At 33.8% G+C, this 27,424-nt stretch overlaps 1 pseudogene; it reads left to right on the top strand.

Annotated features, from left to right (window-relative positions):
• The first annotated feature begins 10,122 nt into the window (after positions 1 to 10,122).
• Positions 10,123 to 10,241, top strand: LOC120587922 (uncharacterized; annotated as a pseudogene).
• The last annotated feature ends 17,183 nt before the right edge of the window (positions 10,242 to 27,424 follow it).

The following is a 27,424-nucleotide window of genomic DNA, read 5'->3' as shown; positions in this document are numbered from 1 at the left end:
TGAACCATGAAACATAGTAAGATTAAATAGAAAAATAAATTCTTCAGAGAAATACTGGAAATAAAGTATTAGAGAAAAATGTTATTTAAAAACAAAATTAGAATAATTTTTTCTGCTTTTGTTATTTGCTAATGTTCAGATATTCAATATGATTTTTAAAATTTTTATTTAATGTACATAGATATGTGTTTTTAGTTTTTAGAAAAATTTTATTTTCAAAACTAGCATTTGGATAGTACTGTTTAAAAGACTATTTAAAGTATTATTTAAATAGCTTAATAATGTGGATAATTTGTTGGTCAATAATATTTCAAAAAATTGCATATTTATTATTTTTAATGCTCCATTTCTCCCAAAGGAGTTCCAGTGGAGATGATTAATTATATGGTTACCCTGCATATAAGAGATATGTTAGCAAAAGAACTGCATCTTAAGATTCATCCTGGATAACCTATATTCAGCACCCAAGTGGCTTCTACTAGTTCCATGCCTGACCTAGCACATTTTGCTTATTTCCCATTCTTTCCTGCCCTATCTCCATCTTTGACTTTGGGGTCTTAGTGGTTCTAATTACCTCTATATCTCTTGACTCAGTGACTAGACAGAAATAGTAATCTGACCTCTTTGTTTTGATCTTGGAAAACTTTCTTGACAATTTCTCCCTTGGAAGTCCCATTGGCTTGGCCCGATGTTTAAGAATCCTTTCTGCCTATCCCTTGGTTCCAGCTCTTTTGAGTTCTATATGGAACAGTGTTGTTGATTGCTAATCTTTAGATTTTATTTTTACCACTTTTTAAATTTGTTCATATTTTATTTTTCACTTCATGATACTCCAAAGACTCCCCCATTAGTGACAAAGTTTAATTCACTTATATTTTACTTGAAATTATTTAAAACAGACAACTCAATATTTAGAACAATGCCTACTAATAAGATTACTTATTTACATTTTAATTTATTAACTTTTAAACCATTAAATTTCTATCTCTTATTTTTCTGAACATCCTAATTCTAGGATAAACTCTTCATATAGGTGACTATTGGATTCAGCAAGGCTATAATTGTTTCAGGAAATTTAATTAATTTGAGTTTGTCATCCTTCCGGAATACCAGAGAGGTTTGTATCTATTAGAATATTCTAAAAAATGTTACTAGCTACAATTATGATAAGATTCACTCATGGAAATTAATTTCTGATTATCCCACAATTAATAACCTTATCTGTAGAAATTATACCCTTGAGGTTGATAATATTCAGCTACTAGTTTTGTGAAAAAATCAAAACTAGTTATGATGGTCAAAAAAATTTTAAGATATGTTTCTAATGTCACTTTAATTCTTATAAATATGACATGACTACCTCATATAGAGGATAATAGCTTTTCTGTAATCCATATAATGTAAAATACTGCTGATGGCATCACATCACAGGAAAAAATTAATAATAACTTCTTCACTAAACAATGAAAAAGTTTTTGCATGACTTGGATTAATTATACTTTTTCTGTTGTAACCTAAGATATCCAAGAAGTATACTGACATAACTTACCAGAATTTCAGACTATGTACATATGTCTTGGTATATTTATACCATGGTAATACCACACATTGTGGGCCTTGGACAGAGGCAGGAGGGTGCCATCTGGGAAGGGATTATATGCCACTTACATTGTGATATTTCTATATTAGTGGTATCTAAGATGAATTACTATTCTCTCACTTTGAGTTTTTTACTCTCTAAATAATGTAACATTAGTGTGCTGGCAAATAACACCTATTGCATTTGGATCCTTATGTAAAATTCAGTAAAAAACCACTTGGATGTCTAAGATGGGGAAAATCCAACCTATTAGATATTGCACTTGTTTTGTACTAGTCCAAATAGAGACTTGTTTATAAATATTTGTTATGTTGTTTCTTATTGTTGCTGCTGTCAAGTATGTTGTCAGTTGGGTCTTAAATGCTTTTGAGCAACCACAATCCTGCAGATTTGTATATCAGATAGTTTTACATAGAGAACTTGAATAACTTGAATAAATAAAATGGAATTTTGTGAGAATGTCAAAGCTGATATGGTGATGTAGACTCTAAAATCTGATAATTTGCTTATTCTTTATGTGTGCATTTTGTTGCCTCAGGCTGAAGGCCTGGAAAAATAATTTTTTAACGTTACAGCAGTAATTTCCTAGGAGATAAGAAAGCTAATGTTGGTCTTCATCACGTTGATTTCAGTTGAGTAAAGCTGATAATTGACTATGAACTTTGAAGTGTCTTCAGTATAGCAGACGCTTCAATGTAGTATTCTAAATGAAGACTCCTAATGAATGAACAATGGGATTTTTTTTCCTCCTGTAACTAAAGACTTCATTTTATTTAAAAAAAATTAACATATCATAAAATTATCATGTGTGTGTGTATGTGTGTGGTCTTAAGAGTTTTAACTCCTATATAGATTTGTGTTGTCACCACCATAATCAGGACACAGAACAATTCCATCACATCCCAAAACTTCCTGTTGCCCTCTGTCGCCAAATATTCCCTTCACCTCCAACATTGGTGACCACTGATTTGTTCTCCAATTCTATATTTTTGCTTTTTCTAGGATATTATTGTATTTATGGAATCATAGGACATGGAGCCTTTGAACTAGCTTCTTTCATTCAACATAATGCTTTGAGATTCGTCCATGCTGTTGCACTTGTCATAATTTGCTTTTTAAACAGTGAGCCATGATCCACTGCATAACACAGTTTTTTAAAATTCACCAATTGGAAGATATTTGTTTTTTTTCCACCCAGTTTTTCAAAATTATGAATAAAGATATTATAAATATTTATGTACAAATTTTTGAATGAAATAAGCTTTTATTTTCCTAGGATAAATACCTAGGAGTGGGATTGTTGGGTCATGATAGATACAAGTTAACTTTTAAAGAACTGCCAAACTGTTTTCCAAATCATCTGTACCATTTCAAATTCTCGCTAACAATGTAAAAATTCCAATTGCTGTGCATCCTCTTTAGCAGTTGGTATTGTTAATTTTTTTTGAATTTTAGTCACTCTAATTGGTTTGCAGTAATAACTCATTATGGTTTTAATTTGCATTTACCTAAAGACTAATGACATTGAGCATGTTATATGCTTGTCAACCATCTGTATATCTTCTTTGGTGAAATGTTACTTCAAATTTTTGCCTAATTTTCAAAAATTGGATTGTTATGATTGAGTTTTGAGAGTTTTAAAATATAAATTTTGATACAAGTCTCTTGAGGAAGTTGAAATTTGTTTTAACAAAATATGTACGGGCAATATGTATTCATTTGATTTTATCCAGAGGGCTAATTTTCAATGCTTAATTACAATAAACATTATGAATTCCTTTTTAGCAATTAAACCCCCAACTTTTTTCCTTTAGTCAGCTACTTGGTGAATTCTTTACAGATCTATGATCCCATGACTGGAAAATCAATATATTTGCATTTAACGACAGTAAAAAATCTAGTGGTCTTAAATGATTCTTTGACAGTGCGAATCTTGACTGTTATCTCCCAACCAGGATGCCTTGGGCATGTTACTTTATCTTACAGAGTCTCAATTTACCTCACTGTAAATTAAAAATGGTATTAAAATTTTTGTGCAGATTGGATAATGTGTATTAAGTGCTCAAATAGAGCCTGGTACATATTGAAAGTTCAATAAATATCTCTTTCTGCTCTACCAATAATATTAGTTTTGGCTGCTTTTATGTATTTTAAACATATAATTTATTCTTGCAAGTTAATGAATGCAAAGAAAACAAAGTTTAGAAAAATCTGACAGAAAAATAAGGTTTTCAATAATGGAGATTTGTCTGATATCTTATATTCTCTGTCATATATTGTGGTTTTGTAAATAGCTGTTTAGAAAATAGGGAAATTGGCTAATCTTATTATGGACAATTGCATAATTTACTTCCTTAGTTAACTCAATTAGAGCTACAGCCATGGATGGGAAGAGGCCAAAAAAAAAGTGATTAGAGCTCATAAAAGCATTAGCAGTTCAATAATTGTATAATGAAGAGCAAGCAAGTGGAAGAAATAAGGTGCTTAGTTAAATAGTCATTTGGTGTTAATCAAAGGTTATTTTTCTGACAGTAAATTCTTAGTTGTGATTTTATTTATTTAGAGTAACTAGATTCTCTTAGATTTTTCTAATGTAAATGTAAATACTTTAAGGAATGTATTGTCTTTAACAGTTAATATTTTTTAAAGTATCTAAGTATATCATTTAACTTTCAGAGATAATAGAAAGAGGGATAAACTTTAGAAAAATAGTTAATCCATACAAAAGAAAAATTTCTGGTAGACTAATTTCACTCTTAGTAAGGCCATTTGAGCAAAAAAGAGAGGGATAGCGATTGACTGATACAGAGAAAGAGAAGTGAGGCAGGGAAGGGAAGAGGAGGCGGATTTGAAACATTTAATCATTCATTGTCAGGCTGCAGGATGGACTCATTTAAGGAAGTATCTTTGAAAGTTACTGGAATACTTGGCTTCCACTCCCAGACATTCTCATTTAATTGGTATGGGGTTTGATCTGGATTGGGAATTAAAAGCCATATGATTCTAACGTGCAACAAAATTTGAGAAACCCTGGATTAGTCATAAATTTAAAAAAAAAGTCTGGCTAAAGTCACTTTTAACTGACGGCTCTGTGAGAAGGAAATAATGTCTCGTAACAAGACTTTAAACTTTATCAGAAATTTGTGTAAGCATTCTGCCAGAAATGTTAATGTCTTCTCCAAAGAAAGAAAAGTTTGGCTTCTGTACCAAAGTTTGAGGGTCGTTATCAAGAAACTTGATTTTGATTTGTCTCTGGCTATCGCTGCCTCACTCACTAGCTGAGTAATGCTGGGAACTTGTTCACTTTGCTAGCTTCAATTTACTTATCAGTAAATGATGTTATGAGATGTCTCCCTCCCCCAAGATAGCAACCAGGCCTTCAAGGGGCCCATTCTTTGACAAGAGGAATGGAGCAAGTTCTCTGAACTGCTGCAATCTCCTCTGTCATTGTCTCCCTCTTTCCTTCAGAAAGGATTCTAAATAAGAAATTGTGCAGACTGACTTCCCAGTCTGGAATGTCACATGGAGATTTCTTCAATTTCCTCAATTTAGTGAATTCACATAAGCCCTTGTAATCACATAAATCAGCAGTTCTGCAGCCTGGCTCACCAGTATGGCAAAAGCCCAGGCTGGGAATCTGCTCAAGCAGCAAATGGGTCTTTTTACTTAGAAGGCAAGAAGTGCAAAGACAGGCATATGGTTAGTTGTTTTAATATTCTGTCCCTCTCACATATTAATACATTTACTTTTGTCATTTCAAAATGGATCTTTTTCTAATCTCAGTTTAGTCAATCACTCTCTAACCTCAAGATAATGTCATATTCCTCACATATTTATATGTCTGTGTGTTTGTGTTAACATGCATATATATTTACATATATATCCATATATATATGTAAATATATATTTAGTTGATTTCCTCAACAAGTTTGGAATGAGGTTAGGTATATGAATCAGTAAGAAAACAAAAGCCTAAAATAAGAGATGTTCTAGTTACCATGAAAGTAAATCCAACACAAAGATTTCTCTCTTTGCCTATAACTATATTGTTTTTATTTATAGCCTCTTTTTTTTTTTTTACTGTAGAGTAATGTGGATACTTTCCCCTGTATCTCCCTGAATGTTCTAATGCTTTAAATTTTTAGAATCCTTTAAGGGGAATGTATATAATTTTGCTTATAAATTGGACCCTGTATTTATTAGAAAATGTCACCTTAATAAAATACATAGAAATATTTCATCAGAGTTGGATTTATTATAATTTCACATGACTTTATTTTTAATTTAGTTTAGTGAGGCATCAGTTTTGAAGGCTGATCATCTAACTTAACATTTAGGAGACTTGAATTTTAATAATAAAATATTTGAAGAATACAGAATTGTTGGAAAAATAATATGAAGATTCATGTATCTGTCACCCATATTTGTGAAAAGTTAACCACTTACCATATTTTCATCAGATTAAAAAAAATAAAACACTATAGACATAAACAAATATTTATGTGCTCCTCCTCAAATTCATTCCCTTTCCTCTGCATCCTTTCTAAAACTTATGCACTCTTAAAGTTGTGTTTGTTATTCCTACATATGTACATAAATATAAATAATACAAATATTGTTTTACAAACTAAAAATTTATGTTAAACTATAGGACTCTTTTGCAAGCTGCTCTTTTTTTCACTCATTATATTTTTGAAATGTATCCATATTGATAAATGTAGTTTTTTTTTTCATTTATTATAACTGCTGTACAGTATTCCAATGAATGGATAGCTATATCATAATTTATTAATTTATTATCCTGTTGATGACATTTAAAATATATCCTCTCTTTGCATTTAAAAACAGTGACACCGAGAACATTCTTGTACCTATCTCTATTAAGTACACCTCCTCAGGTGTTCTCACATGGTTATTGCTCCAGTCAAGATCACTTTCTCTACCCAGTTCTTTCCTGGATTCCCACATTTACTCCCTTCTCTTAATAATGGCTTTGCTACTACTAACTCCAGGTTGCTTTTTCCCTTAGGGTTTGCATGGTTATTCTATTCATAACTCTATAAACAGTCCCTTTCCAAAAAAGGATAGTGACAGATCCAAGGTATTCTTTTCAGGAAGGTTTACTTTTGTTTGTGCCGCGCATCCAGCCTAGATCACTTAAAGTGTTAATTTCTTAAATCAGGAACTCTCAGGTCATATGGTAGTATGCATCCAAATTCTAAACTTATATTACAAAGACCTGATATTACAAAGTCTTAGAAGACAATTTTCTACACAGAGCCCATACAATATAAACTATATATACTTTGCAATGTGATGGATGGATCTGTTTTTATTCCACCCTCTCATTAAAGTTGTAAACTCCTAGAAGACAAGTACTATATATGTCTGGGCATGTCATTGCAATGTGTCCCATTGATGACAGTATTGTGTGTGTGTATTGTGTGGGTAGGTTTCGTGTGTTTGTGGTTTCTAGTGGAGTGAGGGGATCAGGCATCTTAGTTCTAAGTTCCAGCTTCCCTTAAGCCAAAAACCTCTTGTTTTGTTGTCTTGTGGTCACAAAGATCCAAGTCTTTGCATTTATAGAGATTGGTAAAATTCCCTAGATAGTCAAAATGAAAGCTCACAGAGCATGATTCTAGTTTTCAGTCCCGCCCCCCTTTTTTTTTTTGTCTCCTAGGCATTTACCTTATTTTCTTGTGATGCATCTATGCTTTTCAAAGCATATTTGTTATATCTTATGCAACATTTCTAGTTGTTTCGGGGGCCATATTTCTGGTTGTTGTGTTTGTACATCTTCAGTTGTTACTAGCTGTTGCCAAAATTGTTCTCCAAATAATAGTACCAATTTGCCCTCTCATTAGTGGTATCGGTTACTTTATGTCTTCACCAACACTTGGTAATCAAAGAATGGAATAAGAAAAGACTCAATAATAAAGTATTGCTAGATATAATTTTTTTTGGAAAAAATGTTAGTTTAAAAGGATATTTGATTGTTTGTTAATGTGAATTTCTCTGAGTATATATGACCTTGACCATCTTTTCATAAATACTTATTAGACATTATTATTTCCTCTTTAGCAAATTATTTTTTCATATTCTTGGCTCATTCCTACCTTTCTCTATTGAATTTTTGTCCAGTTTTTCCCCCTCATTAATCCCCCCTCCCACTTTCACCCCTGACCTATGGATGTTGCCGTCTCCCCTTAAGAACTGGATCTCTGAAGGCGGGGCATCTCCTCCCGAACGCTGGCAGCATGCACCCTCACCCAGGGCCTTCTCCCTCCCCCCATTTGGGGGGGGGCTTGGCATACCCACAAGGCGTGACACCCGGGGTGGGGGTGTGGGCTGGAGTACCCAGGGTATGGTCTGTAGCTCCACCTGGGGTGTGAACCCAGGACCTTCTGCATGTAAAGCAGACGTGCTAACCACTACACTATGGAGCCACTCCTGTCCATTTTTTATTAATTTGTAGATTTTTAGAAGATATAATCTCATGCTACTACTTTGTAGTTTATTTTTGACACAAATATTTTTTCCTTGTGGTTTATCTTTTTGCTTATCATATATTAGACTTCATTTTAATATTTATTTGTGGAGTTTATTTCATTCTTTTAATCTTAAAATGTCTTAAACGCTTCATCTTTAAATATTTAAAAAGTACTTCTGGCCTTTGTAAAAAAAACACAAAAAACCATTTTGTCCTGGGTATAAGTTATTAAAATGTGTTATTAATCTGAAACTATAAAACCTGAATTCTTTTTTTTCCCCAAAGTGATGCTTTTCTATTCACCTTCTAAAATTATAAGTTATTATACAAAAGTATTTCTATATTTCCATGAGTCTAACTGTTCAATAGATGGTGCAAAACTTACCCTCACAGACAGTGACTCTATTTAATTTTAACCTAAGATTTAGTCTCAGTACTTTCGATAATGACTACACTCTATATATCTGCCTCTGAACAGACTGTCATAAGAAAAATAACAAAAGTTAAGCAAGAAGATCCTGATTGCACTATAATTTTTTATGTTTATTCCTAATTAACAATAGAACTTATCTGTGACATACATATTTTTATTAATTAATAATTAGTAGAAATGAAAGCAAATTTAGAAAATAGAGAAAAGTAGAAAAACATCTGTAATCTCATCCTTTGATCATGATTATTAAAAGTTTTTTTCCTCTTAGCCTTCTTTTCTATGCATCAAATTCCCCCAACATAAATGTAATGAGACTATACATACAATTTTATATTCTTATCTTTTTACTTAATTTTATGTCATAAGTATTCATATTATGACATAGTACATTTTCTATTTAAAGAAGTGACCTAAAGATGCTTAAGGAATAGTTTCAAGATAATATATTTTTCAAGGTACAGAGGAAGAGCTCGTTAGACAGAAGCAGATTCTCTCTGGCACCTATTAGATTATAGCGTGTGAGCTATGAATTTAAGTTTAACATTTCTGTTAGCTGAGGTGAAATGGGTAACTTGCTGGTATTGTGTATTTCTAAGCCTTTTTGAAGCACCTTCCAACAGTTCTGTGTCAGAAAATAGGATCCGGTATCTCCACGAAGATCAGATTTAGATATTGCTTTCCTATCTGAGCCGATTTAAGGGATCTGCCTTTAAGGGAGAGAAAGGGAAATAGTTATTGTATGAAGCCAGTAAATGAAAAATTACAGTTCCAGGCTTAAAATACATTTCTAGATGAGATTTTTCATCTGGGTCATATGCATAGGAAATGGATGTGAGTCAAATAGATCAGAATTCTACTAAAGTTTTGAGGAAATTTTTTTCTCCAAAGAAACAAGGGGTTTCTCTTATAAAACCAGTTCAATCCCTTGTAAAGAGCCTGTGCAACCTCCCCACTCTCTTCTCTACCATCTAAACCAGCAGGAAGCAAGCTACAGAGGCTGTGTAGCTCCCCAAGCAAGCCACGTTTTCAATGCACATTTCAGATATGGTATTGGAGAAAAATGAGCAAAGAAGCACCTCCCAGCAGGTAAAGTCAGCGGCCACAAAAGACAGTGGGTAAAGAAGAAGGAAGATTCTCCCAGAGAACAGAATCAGGGGCTTCCAGATAGGTTAACAAAGGAACTTACTATACTACCAGAGAAGTGGTAGATGCCTTTCAGTTTTTCTGCTTATGGCAAAGTTAGTGGCAGTAGATAGTGAACAAACTTAAGAATCTCAGTTTTTAGTACTTTCAGTTGGGAAAACATTCTACACTAAATCCATTACCAAAAAATAACAAATGTTTTATGTCCTCTAGTGGATGCCATGATATACAGAGAGTAACATGGTATTGTTTTTATTCTTTACTTTTATCCCTTGAGTATTTATTGACATGAAATAATTATTGCCTACTTTCAACTTTACCGAAACCAAATTCATTTGTAAGTATTAAACATATGCTTAAATGTTAATATAGGATGTTCCATAGTGTAGCAGTTAGCACATCTGCTTTACATGCAAAAGGTCCTGGGTTGGCACCCCAGTGGAGGCACAGTCCATGGTCTACAGCCATGCCACCCTGAATGTGCCCGATCTCATCTGATCTCAGAAGCCAAGCAGGGTCGGGCTTGATTAGTACTTGGATGGGAGACCACCTAGAAAGACTAGGTGCTGTAGGCATTAAAAAAAAAAGTCAATATATAGTTTACTTTCCTTTCCTTAAAAATAACTTTTACCACTTTCTCTGTTTATTGCAATCTTATCTACAGAACAGAATGTATAGCATGTTGTCTGTAACTTCTATTACGTGTATGTATCTTATCCCCTACATGACTAAATTCTTGCTTATATGCTCTATATTCTCAAGAAAAAGAAACAGACATTATCCTTTATTGGAAATCCCTTCCTATGATTAATATATACATATTCTCTGAAAACAGAATTCCTAGTGATTTCACAATACTAAATTACCAACTTAAAGAAAACTTTCATTAGATTTTCAATGATTTGAATGGTACACTCTTAAATTTTGAGAATAAAATTTGGAAAAACTCTGGTGTTATGTCAGTTAGTCATAGTTTATATGAGTCACCACCCGAAATTGGTAGACTTGCATCATTTAATTCGCTATGGAAAGCCCCATGAATTAGGTGGGAATTTACAACCTCTTCGTTATTTGATGAGGGTGAGATGAGTGGGAAGAAATACTTCATATTGAGTACTTGTAAGACCTTTTAGATCAGCATCTGATCTAAATGTCCTAAAGGGATGGTGCTAACTTTTCCCACAGCAATTTAATCTGGGTGAAATAATGATCTGTTAGTGTATGTTCAGTATGAATGCTAGATGATGTTTTCTTTATATTGGATCCCATTCAGGAAAAGGATCAGCTCTTTTAGAAAATCTTTAGTTCTTGAACTAAAGGATATCATGATTCAGTTGATACACATAGAAGAGGGTATACTTGGAATTTTTTTTTCACATTCATATAACTTTTATTAGAATATATCATTATAATTGTTCTATTTTATTATTATTTTTATTGTTAATCTCTTCCTGTACCTAATTTTAAATTAAATTATATCATAGGCATGTATGCATAGCAGGCCCTCAAATAATGCCATTTCTTTATAACTTTTTAAAATTAAACTTACTAGAGTGACATTGGTTAATAAAATTATGTAAGTTTCAAGAGTACAATTCAATAATATGTCATATGTATATTGTATTGTGTGTTAAACATCCAAAGTTAAATTAGGAAAAGTGGAGAGGGGGGAGGTAGGTAAGTGTAAAGGGGGTCAAATATATGGTGATGGATGGAATTTTTATTTAAAAAATTTTTTAAAAATTCTTCTTTCATGTTTCACAATTATATGTTCTAGAATACATGGTCTCTTTTTTAAAAAATTAGAGTTTAATATGGTATTTTATGATTCTGAATTATATCTGGAAAAACATTTACTTGTCTTAGAGAGAGTTTCTAAAAAGGCCACTTAACTGCTGGTGACCTTTGAAAGTGGGAGACTTTCACTCCTTATAAGATTGACAATGGAAAGTTGCTTTATTATCATTTATTCTCTGGGTAAGAATCTTATTATGTGATTTCTTAAAATCAAACTGTGTTATGCCTTATCTACTATAACATCTATCTTCTTTTGACATAGAGAAGGGATATGCGTATTCTTAGAATTTATCCATTTGATGGGGGATGGAAGAGACACTATAGACTGCTCCCATTTCCAGTAAGCAGTCTTAGACAAGATTCTCATTTGCCAGATGCAAATAAGCTCTAGACTGTTGAACCATGTTGTCCTGAAAGCAACCACAAGTATTCCTTAGGGAGGTTTAGTTCTACCTTAGAAGATTCAGTATCAGTTAAAAACAACAAAAACATAACACTCAAATCCTGTAATAAAAGTTGAGTTGTAATAGGTGTTGACTAGAACAGCTCAGACCCATAAAAAGGGAATTAGATAATACCTATATTTTTTTTCTGTAATAACTTTCCTTTTAGGAATATCAGTATTATTATTATACTTAGCTGTATGAACAAAGTGTCTACTTTGATTTATGGGAAAAAAAAATCACTGTGTAGGAAAAAGGCACTAGTTTCTCTTAATAGTTTCCTTGAGAAGCATAGTATTTTATAAATAATTCAGTCATCATTGCTCTTTTGGAAGTAACATATTCTAACTGTAGGTGGAATATATGAGAAAATATATAATTCTTTGAGGACCAAGTTTAAAACCCAATTTTAAAAATGGATAAAGTGGGCCAACAATAGCACCTGAGATTCAATAGCATGTCTCGACAGCTTCTGCCTCTATTTGGTCTTTACCTTTGTATATGTCCTGACAGGTATGCTGAGAAAAGCAAACAAATAATTTGTTTAGAGTATAGAGCAATGGATGGTATTCAGACTCTGGAGGCCTAAAGAGGACTTTTACTCTAGCAAGAATTGAAATTCACCAAATCATAGTCAGCAGCTTATGTAGTTTTATGCATCCCCTACGAGTTTATAGTTCTCAGCTCTGACTTGTATGAGAACCACCTGGGGATCTTTTTAAAAATATCGATACCTGGGCCCTGCCCAGAGCAATTATGAGTGAATTGTTTTAAGGTGAGATCTCAAAGTGAATATGTTTAAAGAGTTGCCCAGATTTCTAATCTGTGGCTAGGATAAGGAACCTGTACATTGTTGCAAGTCAGTGCGTGAAGGGAAGCAGATATTATATTCTGATCATAACAATATATAACACAGAATCTGTATGCATTAGATCAAGCAGAGCCACGTGCGCGCGCGCGCGTGTGTGTGTGTGTGTGTGTGTAGGGGATGGTGGGTGGTTGAGTGTTTGCTTCTTCTTTTACTTAATGCTCAACCTTGGCTACTCTACTTTATTCTCTGGGTGAGAGCTTTATCTCATTTATCAAAAAGAAACTAGTAATACATTTCACAGATGATCATTGTTTCTCACATCCTTAAGATATACCACCAGCAGAAAAATAATGACATCGAATGAATGAACCAATACTTGAAATAGTGCTTTTAGAGCTATTGACATCATGGCTGGACATGCCTTAATCAGGGCTCTCGCTGCTTTCCCATGTGACGTATTCTGTAACAGCTATGGATGATGCTATCCCTGACTATTGTTTGTAACCCAGCAAACTTTTCTGCAGAAAGCCCCTGAGGCCATATCCCCACCAAGCTAAAGTAAATGTAAAGTGCTCTTTGTAATAGGAAATGAGACGTGTTACTAATCTGCATAAAAATTCCTTAGTAGCTCCTTTTTGCCTTCATTATAAAACCATTTATTGCTATATCCTTACCTGACCAGATTTAATATTTTACCACCCTCTCCACTCCTTCAATCTTCCCTCACACATACAAGGTTGAAATGAGGAAGATAATTGCTCACTTCCTAGAGTTGTGAGTATCAAAATAGAATTCCTGAAAAATACTTAGTATAGTGCCTAGGATGTAATAAGAGCTCAATACAAGGTTAAACACATGCACACACATGTAGAAATAAACAGCAATAACATCAGATCTATTCCTGTCATCATGAAGCAGTTGTCTGCATCTTCCCTCACATTCTGGTAGCTTTATTTGCATATCTATTATAAGGCTTATCAAACTGTGTTGCAATTGATGGTTTGCCAGTCTGCTTAACAGCATAAGACTTGATGTACAGTAAGTACATAATTATTTTTTCATGAAATCAAGTATCACTGATTTAGGATTTTCAAGGAGTGATTTTTGTCAGCCATCTATTCTCTATCTCATGTTCAGACCCTCAAATATGCATTCAATGAATGACTGAATAGTTACCTTTATAACTAAGAACTGATAAGAACTATAAGTGTAGTTCACAGAGTGCTGCTAAATGCCCGTAAATGGTTTGAAACTTTGAATATTAGCCTTTCTAAGACCTTCCTCCATAAAATTAATCTCTAACTATATCTAAATCCTAAAGATTGGAAAATCAATGCAATGACTCTTCCTTAGCAATGTAGCTGAAATTCAGTTGCTAAATCTATTTAATTAAAAAGGAATGAATTATCGAAGTACATCTGTGTTGATTTTTCTCTTTTAACAGGGCCAATAGTGTAAGTAGGTCAGCACTAAATGTGGTTGCCAGAATTTGATATTACAGATTTTAACGTATAGCTGTTAGTTTTCCTTTTATGAAAATAGACATGTTAGAAGATGATTATTCACACTGAATTTTCAAAGTCCAGCTTAGTAAATCAGAATAAGTTATTGTCTTCAACTGAATTGGCTGTGAGCAAATTTGTGAGCATGCATCTAGCCTGTTCCTCTGGGAGCTTGCATAATGTCCTAGAATAAATTTCCAAGTCCTATGGCTTTTGTCCTTGGGACACAACCTGGTGAAGGGCTGGAGCTAAAGAATTCTTGTTATAACATTCATTCAGTGAGCATTTATTAAATTTGTACCATGTGCTGCACCATTTGGTTAAGCAAAAGTATTAATTTAGAGATTTCTGGCACCATGGTTAAGGGAGGGGTGAGCTCTGGGGGTCAAAGTGGCTTATTTGGCACTTCATATGTTTCAGCACATGATCACAGCTCATGTCATTCACTGAGAGCACTGTTAGCCCTGCTCTTTTATATGATTTACTTGTTTTTACTACTCTCCTTTCTTTCTTCTTTCCATGTAGTTACTTGTTTGTTTTTAGTCTTAGGCTCTTACACAGTCAACTGTATGAGGATAAGAACCACATTGCTCTCCATTTTACTCATTCTAGGCAGAAATTGCATACTAGTGTTATTTGGAACAGAGATATGTTCTGGTTCTAGATGTGCAGCTAGAAGAAGGTTTTTCCCCCCAAACTACACAGTCTTATAGCATAAAAATAACACATAACAGAGGGGATTAACCCTGAGCCAAAATGGGAGTTACTTACTTGGTGGATATAGTTGACACTCCAGGCAATGTTTGGTACATATTGATGTTTGATAGAGGAATATGAGAATGTTCTGAGAACCTATAGATTCTCAAAAATACTGGTATAACCTTGTAGGATAGAGGAAAAATAATTAGATGAGTACACGGTTGTTTCAAGCGCCTGGCTGGGTGTAATGTTGACTCTTACTGTGAGTAACCAGGCATTTAGGTGCCAGGCCATCTGGGTAACCACAGTTGAGGATTTGAGCTATACAATCACAGAGAAGGTCTTTCAGAGGCCAGGCTGCTCAGTAAAAGAAAACCATCAATTTAAAAAAATACCAGGTTTGAAACTAAAGACACACACTTGGATTTCAAATATAGCATTGACATCTGAATGTACTCTGCTGTATATAATCAAGTTGCAGCAGCCTATTTCATACCTATATAGATGTAAGATATATCTGGTACCCAGCAACTACCTCAGGGGAGAGCCTATAACTGAAGAATGTCTTATTTTAAGAGTATTAGTAAAAAAAAATTAAAAATAAATAAATAAATAAATAAGAGTATTTGCTTTAGTAGTTCTTAAATCCTTAGAAAGGAGTATTCCACGGACCCTCCTACATCAAGATAAAATTTAATAAGTGATTTTGAAGTCCCAAGAGGCAACTGGAATGCTAGGAAGGAAGATTAGTATTCTTCATATCAGGATTGGATCTAGAGAGGGTCAAATAATTGCTCCCACTGTGGAGCAGACTAGTGAGACTAGGGCTCCAAATTCTGGTCCAGCCCAGGCTGGAGCCCAGATTGCTGATAGAAGGCATCCACCATGCCTACTCAGACAGCCACTGGAAAAAGATGACAAGAAAGGATGCTCTACTTTCCATTCTCAGACCAGAGTGCAGAGTTCACACTCAGATACTTTCTTATGAGATGTTGATTGTTACAGGGATGGGCCGGAGTAAATAACTGCTGATTGGCAGCAATTAGATCAACAAAACACTGTTACTATAGGCTACCTTAAGAACTCAGGAATGATTTCATTATTCAGAATTCTTTCTTGTAAAGGTTTTTGGTTTATTAAACATTTACCTACATTTCCAGTATTCTAAATATTTTTATATTGGGTTATATAAGACAAAGAAATAAAATTATACTTTGATTACAAAATAGTTCACAAACTGAAGAAACTACAGCCCACAATTGTATGCAATGATTATTCCTCAAACATTAGTCATCCACATTTAAAACTTTAGCTTCTACAAAGAAAGTTCATTCTGTTTATCTTTCTTTTTTTTTTTTTTTAAAATCGACTTTCTTGAAATGCCCAAGGCTTTCTCCAGCAATTAAAAATTAAGCATAAAAATTATCTTGGCCTAAAAATTTTGATAAAGGAAAAAGTACTAAGAGGTTCAACTGTGTCATCCAAAGGTGAGCATATAAAAACACATTTTGCACCTTTAATTCAGTTACATGGTGTTGATAATAACTTTTAACTTGTGTTTACTCCAAAGTTGAAAAGAGAATCAGAAAAATATTTAATCTATTCAGTTCTTTTCATCTTGTGCCAAGAAATATCTTGGAATTTCAGGGAGTCAAACTAGTTGAAAAGGTCAAAGACAATATTTGGAATTTTGGTAAGAAACACATAAAGGAGATTTTAATAATATCCAAAATAAACAAGTGGGAATTTTTATATAGGATACAATAGTATAAGCAGTAACTACTGAACACTGTGAGAACTGTGTGCCACCACATATTCAAGTATATGTGAGATCAAAATGTTCCCATTGGAATGTCACATATCTCTGCGACACTTGTTTCTTTTGCTCCAACAGAGCTATCAGTGACAAACTTTCATGTGGAGAACTATTTGACATCTATTCTCTTGCCTAGAAATTTAAGTGACATGGCACCATGCCACTACTGACATAGGGGAATCTAGGTTGGGATAGTGGGAGCTTCCATTCATTGTTAAGACATATCCAGTCCTAGGACACCATTTTTTTTTTATGGTGCTTAGCAACAGGTGCCTCTATCTTCCTTTGGGACAACCAACTAACTAAATCGAACGAGGAGCACATTGATTGAGCTATGTTTACTATACATAATTATTTGTCGGCATCAAACGATTTTCTAGGAAAATATTACAGTTGTTTATTTATCTGAACCCTCAAATAATGTTGCTAAGTAGTTTGTATTTCTCTTATAACATTCATTTTATTCAGCTCTGTATTATATTTTGTTGTTTACATATGTGTTTTTTCCACTAGATTCTTAACTAATCGGAGGTGAGTATCTGTGTAATTTATGCTTATGTTCTCCACAGTTGGAGTATCATTCTTTCTGATTTCCCAAGCCCCAGAAATGGAGGCTTCATAGGCTTGGCACTCAGGTAGGGTTGTAGAGGCTGGATAGCTGAGTAGAGGAAGTGAAGAAGCCTGTAGTCTGGAATAGTGGAAAAGATGTAACCTGAGGAATAATGAGAATATGTAAGAAACTTACCCAGAAAATAATGTAAACTTGTCTTATGTATCATCAGATTTAAAGGCAACAAGTGTGAGACTCCAGTCAACAGGCTGAAGAGAGAGGTCTGGGGCTAAGGTTAGATAATGAAACAGGATATGGAATGGGGCAATGTTAGTGATTAAGACTGATAATAAAGCAAAGATTCTGGGGCTTGAAATTACCAGATGTTGAGACAAAGGAGCCAACTGGCTGATTTAAAGCTATAAGGTTAGGCCAGCCAAGGGTAGAAGTGAATTTTCCAATCCCTGTCTACATAATGAATTTCTTTTGGATGCATCAAAGTAGTTAAGAGTATATTCCACAAAGAATGATGATAAGGTGGCTTGACTTCAACCCTCAGTTCTCGACAGAGTGAAACTTAGATAGATAAGTGTGCTTTTCATTAGAAGTAAGCCTTTTTTGAGTAATATTTAGTTAGTAGTTATTCATATCATACCCAAAGTTAAATTCAAAAAAATTTCCCCTGCTGGAAAGTATTTGACAAGAGCAGTTTTAGCAGGAGTATTTTATGAAACATACACTGTAGGTGAGCTACATCTTCTGAAATATATGTACAGCCATATGGCAGATTGTATTTTCCAAAGATGGTCTTTATAATATATCCAATCTCACATGCAATTTCCATACCGTGAGGCTGACAAATCTTCTATTAGTTGGTAAGGCTCATGTCTCCTCCCTTTGAATTAGGAAGACCTTAGTAGCTACCTTAATTAGTAGAGTGCAGCTGAGTGATGCTGTATGACTTCAGAGGCTAGGTCATAAAAAAAATGCCATGCATGTTCACATTGTTCTCTTGGGATGTTTGCTCTCAGACGCCAGCCATTATGCTGGGAGGAAGCCAAACAGCCACATGAAGGACCTCATCTAGGTGTTCTGGCTGATAGCTGCAGTTAAAGTCTCATTCATCCCACAGCCACCATGGCCAGTGGGTGTGTGAGTGATTAGCCTTCTGATTGTTCCATCCTCAGCCAAAACATCCTTGACTTCTTTTTCTCCTCCCCCAGGTGCATGAGGCAGAGATAAGATGTTGCCACTGATTTATGCTCACATTTCATGTTTGTGAGCAAAACAAATGATGTTTGTTGTTTTAAGCTGCTAAATTTGGAGTGGCTTGTTATTCAGCAATAGATAACTGGAACAAATCACAAATAGAAACAAGCATAGTTTAAATTGTAGAAATAACACTTTGATGTAGACAGTCCAAGGCTATTCTCATGAAACTGGCTGCATTTTTTTCTATGCTTTTACCAAGGGAGCAATTCATCATATGAATGTAATACTTTTTCATATTTGATGAAAGTTAGTTTCAAAAAATATATTAGCAACAATTTATGCTAACAATGTAAAATATATTTCTAAAAATGACTACTGAATATTAAAAAGACTTTTTGCCTCTGAATGCCATTGAACATAATACATTGATGATAAAACACAATCTTAAGCAAAATTTTCTCCCAGTACTTAACAAGGACAGTAACAAAATGCTGTCCCTAGACACTAGTTTCTTCCAGAAATACAATTTGCTAATGTAGAAATGTCAGAACAAAGTGACTATTAGAAATGATACCTTTAATTTAATGCAGTATTAATTTGAGTATTTTAAAAACTTAATTACTCATTCAAAGGAAATCTCCAGTTTCCTGTGAATGTCTTTCATATTGAGAACATTTCCATTATAACATCTTGGGTTAAAAAAAACAAAGGAAGCATCTAACATTTATGTTTTAGTTGAATTGAATGCCTAAGGCTTCAGTGATGTTGCATGTGATTTGCCAGGGAAAATAAAAATATCTTCAGATGGAAAAGTGCTAATAAGGCCTGCTTAAAATATTTCTGAAATAACTAGGTATTCTGTACTTGAGATATTCTTTAATCAAAATAACACTTGAGAACGATGATTAATAGTTCTGCATGTGTGAAACATAAGAGCTATGATTCTCAAGAGAATGAGGTTGGAGGGAGTGGATGAAGGACATGGACAAACTTGTTGCTCCCTAGAGAATCAGAAACATTTCTCCCACATCCTCCGAACCTCCAAGGGTAAACCAATGGAATAGTGGGGAATGCTGGGAATTCTGAAAAAGCTTGAGGACGGTTGTTGGAAGAGAAATTAAAAGACAAAACAAAGAAATATGGATTGGCAGAATGGACTTTTTATTTGGATGTGATAACTATAATGAGGATTTAGCTCAAGGAAAATAGCAGTATGGAGTAAATAGGATGTAAGAAAGTGGTAGTAAAATTATGTTGAGCTTACTTATTAAAAATAATAGTCTTGAGTATCTGAGCAATTAATTGTTTAGATTTCAAGAACTGATTCTGTGGAGCAGTTGATGTTTTTGTATTTCAATGAAACCTAGTTCATTTTCATATACTGGAAATCTCAATATAATTTCCATACAGATTTTTTACTTTGAATTATGATATTTAATGTGACAAGAATGAGTCATTTTCCATTGAAATATAAAAATGTTAGTTTGAGCATAAGAAATAATATTTTAAGCATTGCTAACTTATTCTTGGTAATGTTCTTTTTATGTTAGTAAGTACATCAGTTTTTTTTTAATAGAAATTTTGTGTTAACTTCTGAAAAATCCTATGAACTACTTTTAGTAGACATATTTTTCTTAAGAAGATAGCTATTGATATATTATGATTTGCTTGAAGACCTCATTTGCTACCCTTGTGCCTTTGATCTTCTCAGTTCTTCAGGATGTCTACCCTTTACCCACAAATGGCCTGGCTAAGCCCCTCATCTTTTTGTTTACCTCCTTAATCAGTCTCTCTGCACTCATACCACTGACAACTGACCGATAGCCCCATATGTTTATTTGGGAAAATCTGTGGGTAGTATTGTCAAGATCCATTTTCTCTATATTTTCATCTGCTATGAAGAGCATAGTCTCCTCTGTTAACTCTGCTAACTTCTGTTTTTGGTAATGTTTCTAATTCAAATAAAAATGAGGCTCATAAACACTCTTCACAGCCTGAATGTAGAGGCATATAGAAGGCACTGCAACAAACAATATAGATTTAGACCCCTGATTTATACCCTTGAGTATTTTCAAAACCCAACATTCAGAGAGGGTGCTATGTGGTTGGGTTCTGTTTAACTTTGCTACCAATCAATGTTTCAACTTTGAGGAAGTCTATCCTCCAAAGAAGTGCTTAGTGTCTAAATGTCAAAACATTCTCCTTTTTGAAAGAAGTTTCTCTTGTGTGCAAAAGGTCTTCCTCTGTCTCATTCAGTGTGTTCTTCTTAGCATTAAAAAATAAACAGAGGCGACATATCCTTAAAATAGCTATTCGAACTTGAGTCACCTGTGCATCCCTGAAGCTCTCTAAATGAATGAACTGTCAAACATCACATAGAGGTGAGAATTAAAACTGCTGAACTTAAGATATTAGAGACAGTATAGGGCTTCTCCAGGGCAGTGTGTCTGCCAGAGTTCACACAGCTGCTGTGTCTCTGCATTTCTCCCAGTGTATTAAAACATTCCCTTTGAATAACACAGGCTCTATGCTACATTATTTAACCCCCGGGTGGTTTGAAGTCTCCAAACCATCATCCAATTAGAGCTGACACTCTTCTAGTTAGCTACTGTATCTGGAAGAAGAACCAGGACAAAGGAATTTTAAGAAAAAGACATGTTGCTTCAACTGCAGAAATGAACAAAGATTAATCCTTTGTGGAATTGTGAGCATTTATTAATGAAGCATTTTAGTTTGATGCAATTTATTTATTAATTGCTTAAAAGCTGTCATGCTGGTTTCCAAAGTGACTGCTTGTTATTCTAATAGAGATGTTGCTGCCCCTTGGCCCCCTACCCCTTCCATCAAAGGACACCCTTTTATAAACCTCTATAACGATGAAAAGTTTGCTTTTCCTGTCTTCTTACAGATTTCTCTTTTACTGATTATGGTTATAGCCAGTAGTGACTGGAGATGCTAAAACTCTTCTCTGCTGGAGCCCAAAATAAATGCAGTGGAATAACTGTCTTCCCCTCTACCCCGAGCATTCTGCCCCTTCATCAGATTAATATTCTAGGTGAAGATTCTATATGCAACATTAAGGCATCCTCAGAAGGAAATGACACTAGAATTGAATTCTGCCTCACTTGTATACAGCTTTTACACTAGCTCTTCAAGTGACTTTGTGCACATCTTTCTCTTGGGAACACTCCTGCCTTTCCACAAAAGATGTGATTCTTAATTTCCTTCTGAGCTCCTAGTTTTAAGTAAGACCCTGGACTTTCGGTGGATGAAAATCGATGTTAACCTCTGTGCTCTCTACAGGCTCCAGGCATATATTAGGCTCTCTTTTACGAGGAAGTGAGGAAAGGTGGAAGTGAGTTCTCTAATCCCTGTTCACTCTTCCAGTGGCTCTATTAGAGTCCTCGCTTGATCTAGTTAGATAGGTACATCTTTTCAAGAGAAAACTAAATGTTTATTTGTTTGCTCATTTGTTTGTTTTTGGACAACGTAGCCTGTCCAATAGTGTGAAGAGATTTCTATTTATAGGGTTTGCCTTGCTCTGTTCTTTAGGGGCAATGAGGCCACTTGATTGTGTTAAGAAACTTTCGACTCTTTCCGGCTCCAAGATTCAGTGATCCCATGAGCACATACATTTTAAATGGATATTCTCTTTGTTACCCAGGGAATGTCTCCTGAGATAATTAAATACTTTTTGGTAGAGAATCTGAAGAGATAGAAAAGGAAGTGTTTGCTTATTTTATCTGCTGCATTTATCTCTGACTGCACTTGAACTCTCAATTTCTACTTGAGATTGATGGATACTTGTCTCCTGAACATATTCAGTTTTCGCCTTTACAATTTGCACTCATTTTACCATTAACACTATCTTCCACATCCAAATCCTTCCACAGATCGGTTCCCACCTTCTTAGAAGATCTTCCCTTTGTCATGATGATCTTATTCAGCCCACATATTCTTGCCCAGCACTAATTGTCTCTTCTACTCTTTTGGCATTTATTTTATGTTAGTCTACTTAGGCTGCCATAAAAAAATACCACGGACTGCATGGCTTAAATAACAGACATTTATTTTCCTGCCATTCTGGAGGCTTATGGTCCCAGATTGAGATCCAGCATGGTTTGGTTCCTGGTGAGAACCTTCTTCCAGACTTGCAGGTCACCTTCTCATTGCATTCTCACGTGGTCTTTCCTCTCTGCACACTCGGAATGAGAGAAAATGAACTCTCTGGTGTCTCATAAGAATGTAAATGTTATCAAATCAGGGCCCCATTCTTCTGACTTTATTTAAACTTAATTACTTCCCTAAAGGCCTCATCTCCAAATACTGCCATGCTGGGGGTTAAGGCTTTAACATATGAGTTTGGGAGGGCACAAATATTCAGTTCACAACACATTCGTTTTGGTTTGTGTTTACAGTTAACATATATGTATGTATATAAAATGCATATATATGTGTACGTATAATTTAATCAAAGAATTGTAAACTATTGTAAATGTCTTACATTTTTATATTTTACCTTTTGTTGGTGCTGCATTCATGTTTTCTGATTGACAAAGTATATTCAGATATGTGTTATTCACATGCAAATTTCCACATTCACTTTCTGGCATACATCATTTAACTTAAAAATCCTCACTTCCAAGGCTGCTTTAAAATCTAGGATTCTTTAGAGAAAACAATATTGGAGAATCTCTGGCTTATCTATCCTGAAGGCTTAAAAATGTCAAGAAATCCTCTTTTTCAAAGATCTATTTTTGTTCACATCTATTATATGAGATATTTAAAGAATTTCTTAGGTAATTTCTGTTAACTAATTTTTTCCTTATAATTTTGGGTTTCGTGCTTTTGGCAGAAAAATACTTCTCTATAAAATATTATTGTTGTCATTATATGCTAGATCACTTGTTTACCTTGATTTTCTTCTGTCTTATAATCTACAAATGTATGTATTCTAAATTGAAAATATTGAATAAAATACATAATAAAGTGTTTACATTGATATTGAGTGGATAAATAGCACATTAAAATTCATGCTTCAAGCATTGGAAAAAGAAGACTCTCTCAAAGTATTTTCAAATCTTTCCCATTTCTTTTCCAATGAATAACAAATCTTACTTCCAATTTTTACATAGCATCTAGCTCTTCAGAAAGTTTATTTTGACCTTGCAAGAGTTTTTCTCAATTTAATTAAGTATATTTTATTTAAAGTTTTTTTTTTTTTATTTGAAAAGACTAATCATTAAAATTACACTGGATGTTTCATATAAAGGAACTTCCTGAAAATACTGATTATAATACTATAAGCAAAAGAAGAAAACAATGTGGATAATTACCATTTAAACTCTTAAATTCAAAATTTTTAAATCTCAAGGAACTATTTTGGGTAGTATATTAGGTCAAACCTAAATTGATGGAATTATTTAGCAAACTGAACTCTTAGCTTAAGCAAAACTCCGACAAGTCAATTTTATTTATATCTTTTTAGAATGTGTTGTTTTTTTGTAGCAAAACAATTTATGGTGATTCCAGAATTTTATTTAAAAGACCATATTGGTTATTGTTATAAGTTTTAGTCTCTAAATTTTTAAAAGAAACAAATTGCAGAAAGAATACACAAAGCTGCTGCCAGGATTAGTATTAGAACTATTCAGTGAATTCATATTTGTTTCAAGAGAGATGAAATTGTTTAATCATTGTTTCTATCTGTCAAGAATCATTAACATTTGATTTATACTTCACTATATGAAGGAAGTTGATAGTGAATAAATATATACGATGTAAATGTCAGGAAATGAAGATCAAATTTTTCCATCAATGGGCATGTCTGTGGTATATTTAATACTGTAATTTTGTGCACATTATTGCTCTTGATTTCTTTAAAATAGATAGTTAAGATAGCTAACTACTTAGTATTTAAAGACTGAGAGTAAAAAAGACAGATATAAATGTCACTATGACTATGAGTTATTAAGTGTGGAATTCTAATTACTGGACCTGATGCAGAAAGGTCTGATAGAGTAAAAAGTAATTATTGTAAAACTATTGATAACGTAAGTAAATAACTTGTCCCTAAAATTAAAAGTCGAACCTGTTAATTAGATATTAGCTAATAAAAACTGCAGTGATAAAGTTTATAAATTGGTGAAAAATTAATGAATACTTTAATGAATTTTCTGGTAAATTATAGAAGTCAGAAGTAACTTAAGGAGTCTGAAAATGTTTACAGTTGATTAGATTTACTGAGATATAAAATATTGCTGGAAATAGTAAATTCTATTCAGGAGGGATTTAAAATGAAATCTGTCTTATTGGGTTGTATCTCAGTGTCTAAAATAGTCTAGCACAATGTAGCATTTAACAAAAAATCATTGCATAAGTTAATATTAAAATTAGGCACTGTATGAAAGTAAGGGTGGTGTGTGTATATGTGTGTAGGTATGTGTTAATTCTGAAAGCTATAGGCAACATTTCAAAGTGAACAATTTAAAAAAATATATAGTAAGAACATTTAATCTTAGATCTATCCTTTTAACAAAGTTTTAAGTATTAATGATATAGTATTAATTATAAGAGTATTGTACAGTGGGTCTCTGGAACTTATTTATCTTGTATAACTGAACCTTTATACCTATTGAATAGCAACTCCCAATTTCCTCTTCCTTTTACCCCTGGAAACCATTATTTTACTCTCTGCTTCTATGGGTTTAGCTGTTTGAGATACCTCAAGTAAGTAGAATCATACAACATATAATTGTCCTTCTGTGACTGTCTTATTTCACTTAGCATAGTGTTTTCCAGGTTCACCCATGTTGTTGCATATTGAAAAATTTCTTTTTAAAGGCTGAATAATATTTCATTGTATATACATATCACATTAAAAAACCTCTTCACCAAAAATGGGCATTTAGGTTATATTTGTATCTTGGGTATTGTGAATGATAGAGCAATGAACATGGGAGTCCAAATATCTCTTAAAAATCCTGATTTCAATTTTTTTTTGGTAAATACCCAGAAATAGGATTGCTGGATAATATGATATTTCTATTTTTAATTTTTTGAGGAACTTCCATATAGTTTTCCATAGCAGCAGCACTATTTTACATTTCTATCAATACTGTACAAGGGTTTTAATTTTTCCACATTCTCGACAACATATTATTTTTTGCTTTTTGATGCTGGTAATCCTAACAGATGTGAGGTTATATTTCATTGTGGTTTGATTTGCATTTCCCTGATGATCAGTGATATTGAGCATCTTCTCATGTATATGTTGGTCATTTGTATGTCTTTTTTGGAAAAATGTCTATTCAAGTCTTTTGTCCATTTTTAAATCTTTTTTTTTTTTTTTTTACGATTGAGTTGTAGGAGTTTCTTATATATTTTAGATATTAACTTCTTATTAGATACACGTTTTGCAAATATTTTCTTCCATTTTATAGGTTGCCTTTTTGCCTTGTTAACTGTTTTCTTTGCTATGCAGAAGCTTTTTAGTTTTATGTAGTTTTACTTGTTTACTTCTGTTGCCTGCGCTTTTGGTGTTATATTTGATAAATTATTGCCAAGACCAGTGCCATTAAGCTTTTCTCCTATGTTTTCTTCAAGGAGATTCATGTCTTACATTTAAGTCTTCAAGCCATTTTAAGTTGATTTTATATATTGCGTAAGGATCCAATATCATTCTTTTGCATGTGGATATCTAGTTTTCCCAATATTATTTGAAGAAACATTCATTTTCCATTGTGTAGTCTTAAGATTCTTATCAAAGATCAGTTGACTTTATATGCATGAGTTTATTTCTGGGCTTTCAATTCTGTTCCACTGGTCCATATGTCTGTCTTTATGCCCATACCATAATGTTTCGATTACTGTAGCTTTGTAATATATTTTGAAATCACATTTCAGTTAGGCCTCCAGCTTTTTTCTTCTTTCTCAATATTTTTTGGCTATCTAAGTTTCTTTGTGTTTCCTTATGAATTTTAGGATTGCATTCTCTATTTCTGTAAGAAATTCCATTGGGATTTTGATAAGGATTGCAATGAATCTGTAGATAATTTTGAGTAGCATGGGCATTTTAACAATATTAAATCTTCCAATCCAGGGATGTGGTATGTTGTTCTATTTGTGTATGTTTTAATTTCTTTCATCAATGTTTTATATTTTTTGTATATGTCTTTAGCTTTCTTGATTATGTTCATTCCTAAGTATTTTATGAGCTTTTAGAAATGTGAACTGTTGGCCTCAGCAATAGAATGGCATACATAGCAGGGTTCCAAAAGAATACCTTGCAAACATCAAGGGCTTGGGGCACCTGGAAAAGAGATAGATATATTATTTCCCAGTTGGATACTTGTGCATCAGACTTAATGACTTGCCCTCTGTGCTTTCTTGGAGCTGGGATGGGGGAGATAATTCAGGGGTGTTTGGGAGAAAGAGATAGAAAAGCAAAGCTGTCCTTCACTCTCGTTTTTCACTGGGACAAAGATATTCCCTTTTCTAGCAGATCAAGGGAACATCAAGGAAGGCATCTGAGACAACTGGTCTTTGAGAAGGAGACAGCAGCAGAAAGAGTCATGGGTGAATGCTAGAGCTAGAACTGGAGTGGGCATGGGATGAAAATGGAGTGAGACTGAAGTGATTCCCCACATCAGCAGCAGCTGCAGTTAATAGTTTACCTTTGGTCTATTTCTGTAATTTCTTTTCCTACCCCATTACTAGAAGTGCTGCTAGAAGCAAATGAGCAAAGAAGAGGGGAAGAGTGAAAGAGAGCCCACTGGTTTCCATTCCGAGTTCCCTCCCACTGGCAGAAAGGCCAAGATGAACACAGAACTGAATGCAAGATTGAGATTTTAAACTCTACTAGACTAGACTGAAATTCTTAATATTTAAAAAATGACTGGGAAGCTAAAGGATCTGTCCAAGGTGTCA

This window comes from Pteropus medius, unplaced genomic scaffold (genome assembly GCF_902729225.1).
Source record: "Pteropus medius unplaced genomic scaffold, Ma_sr-lr_union100, whole genome shotgun sequence".
Lineage (NCBI taxonomy): Eukaryota > Metazoa > Chordata > Mammalia > Chiroptera > Pteropodidae > Pteropus > Pteropus medius.
Note: the sequence above shows the minus strand (reverse complement) of the source record. Positions and strands in the feature narration are given on the sequence as shown.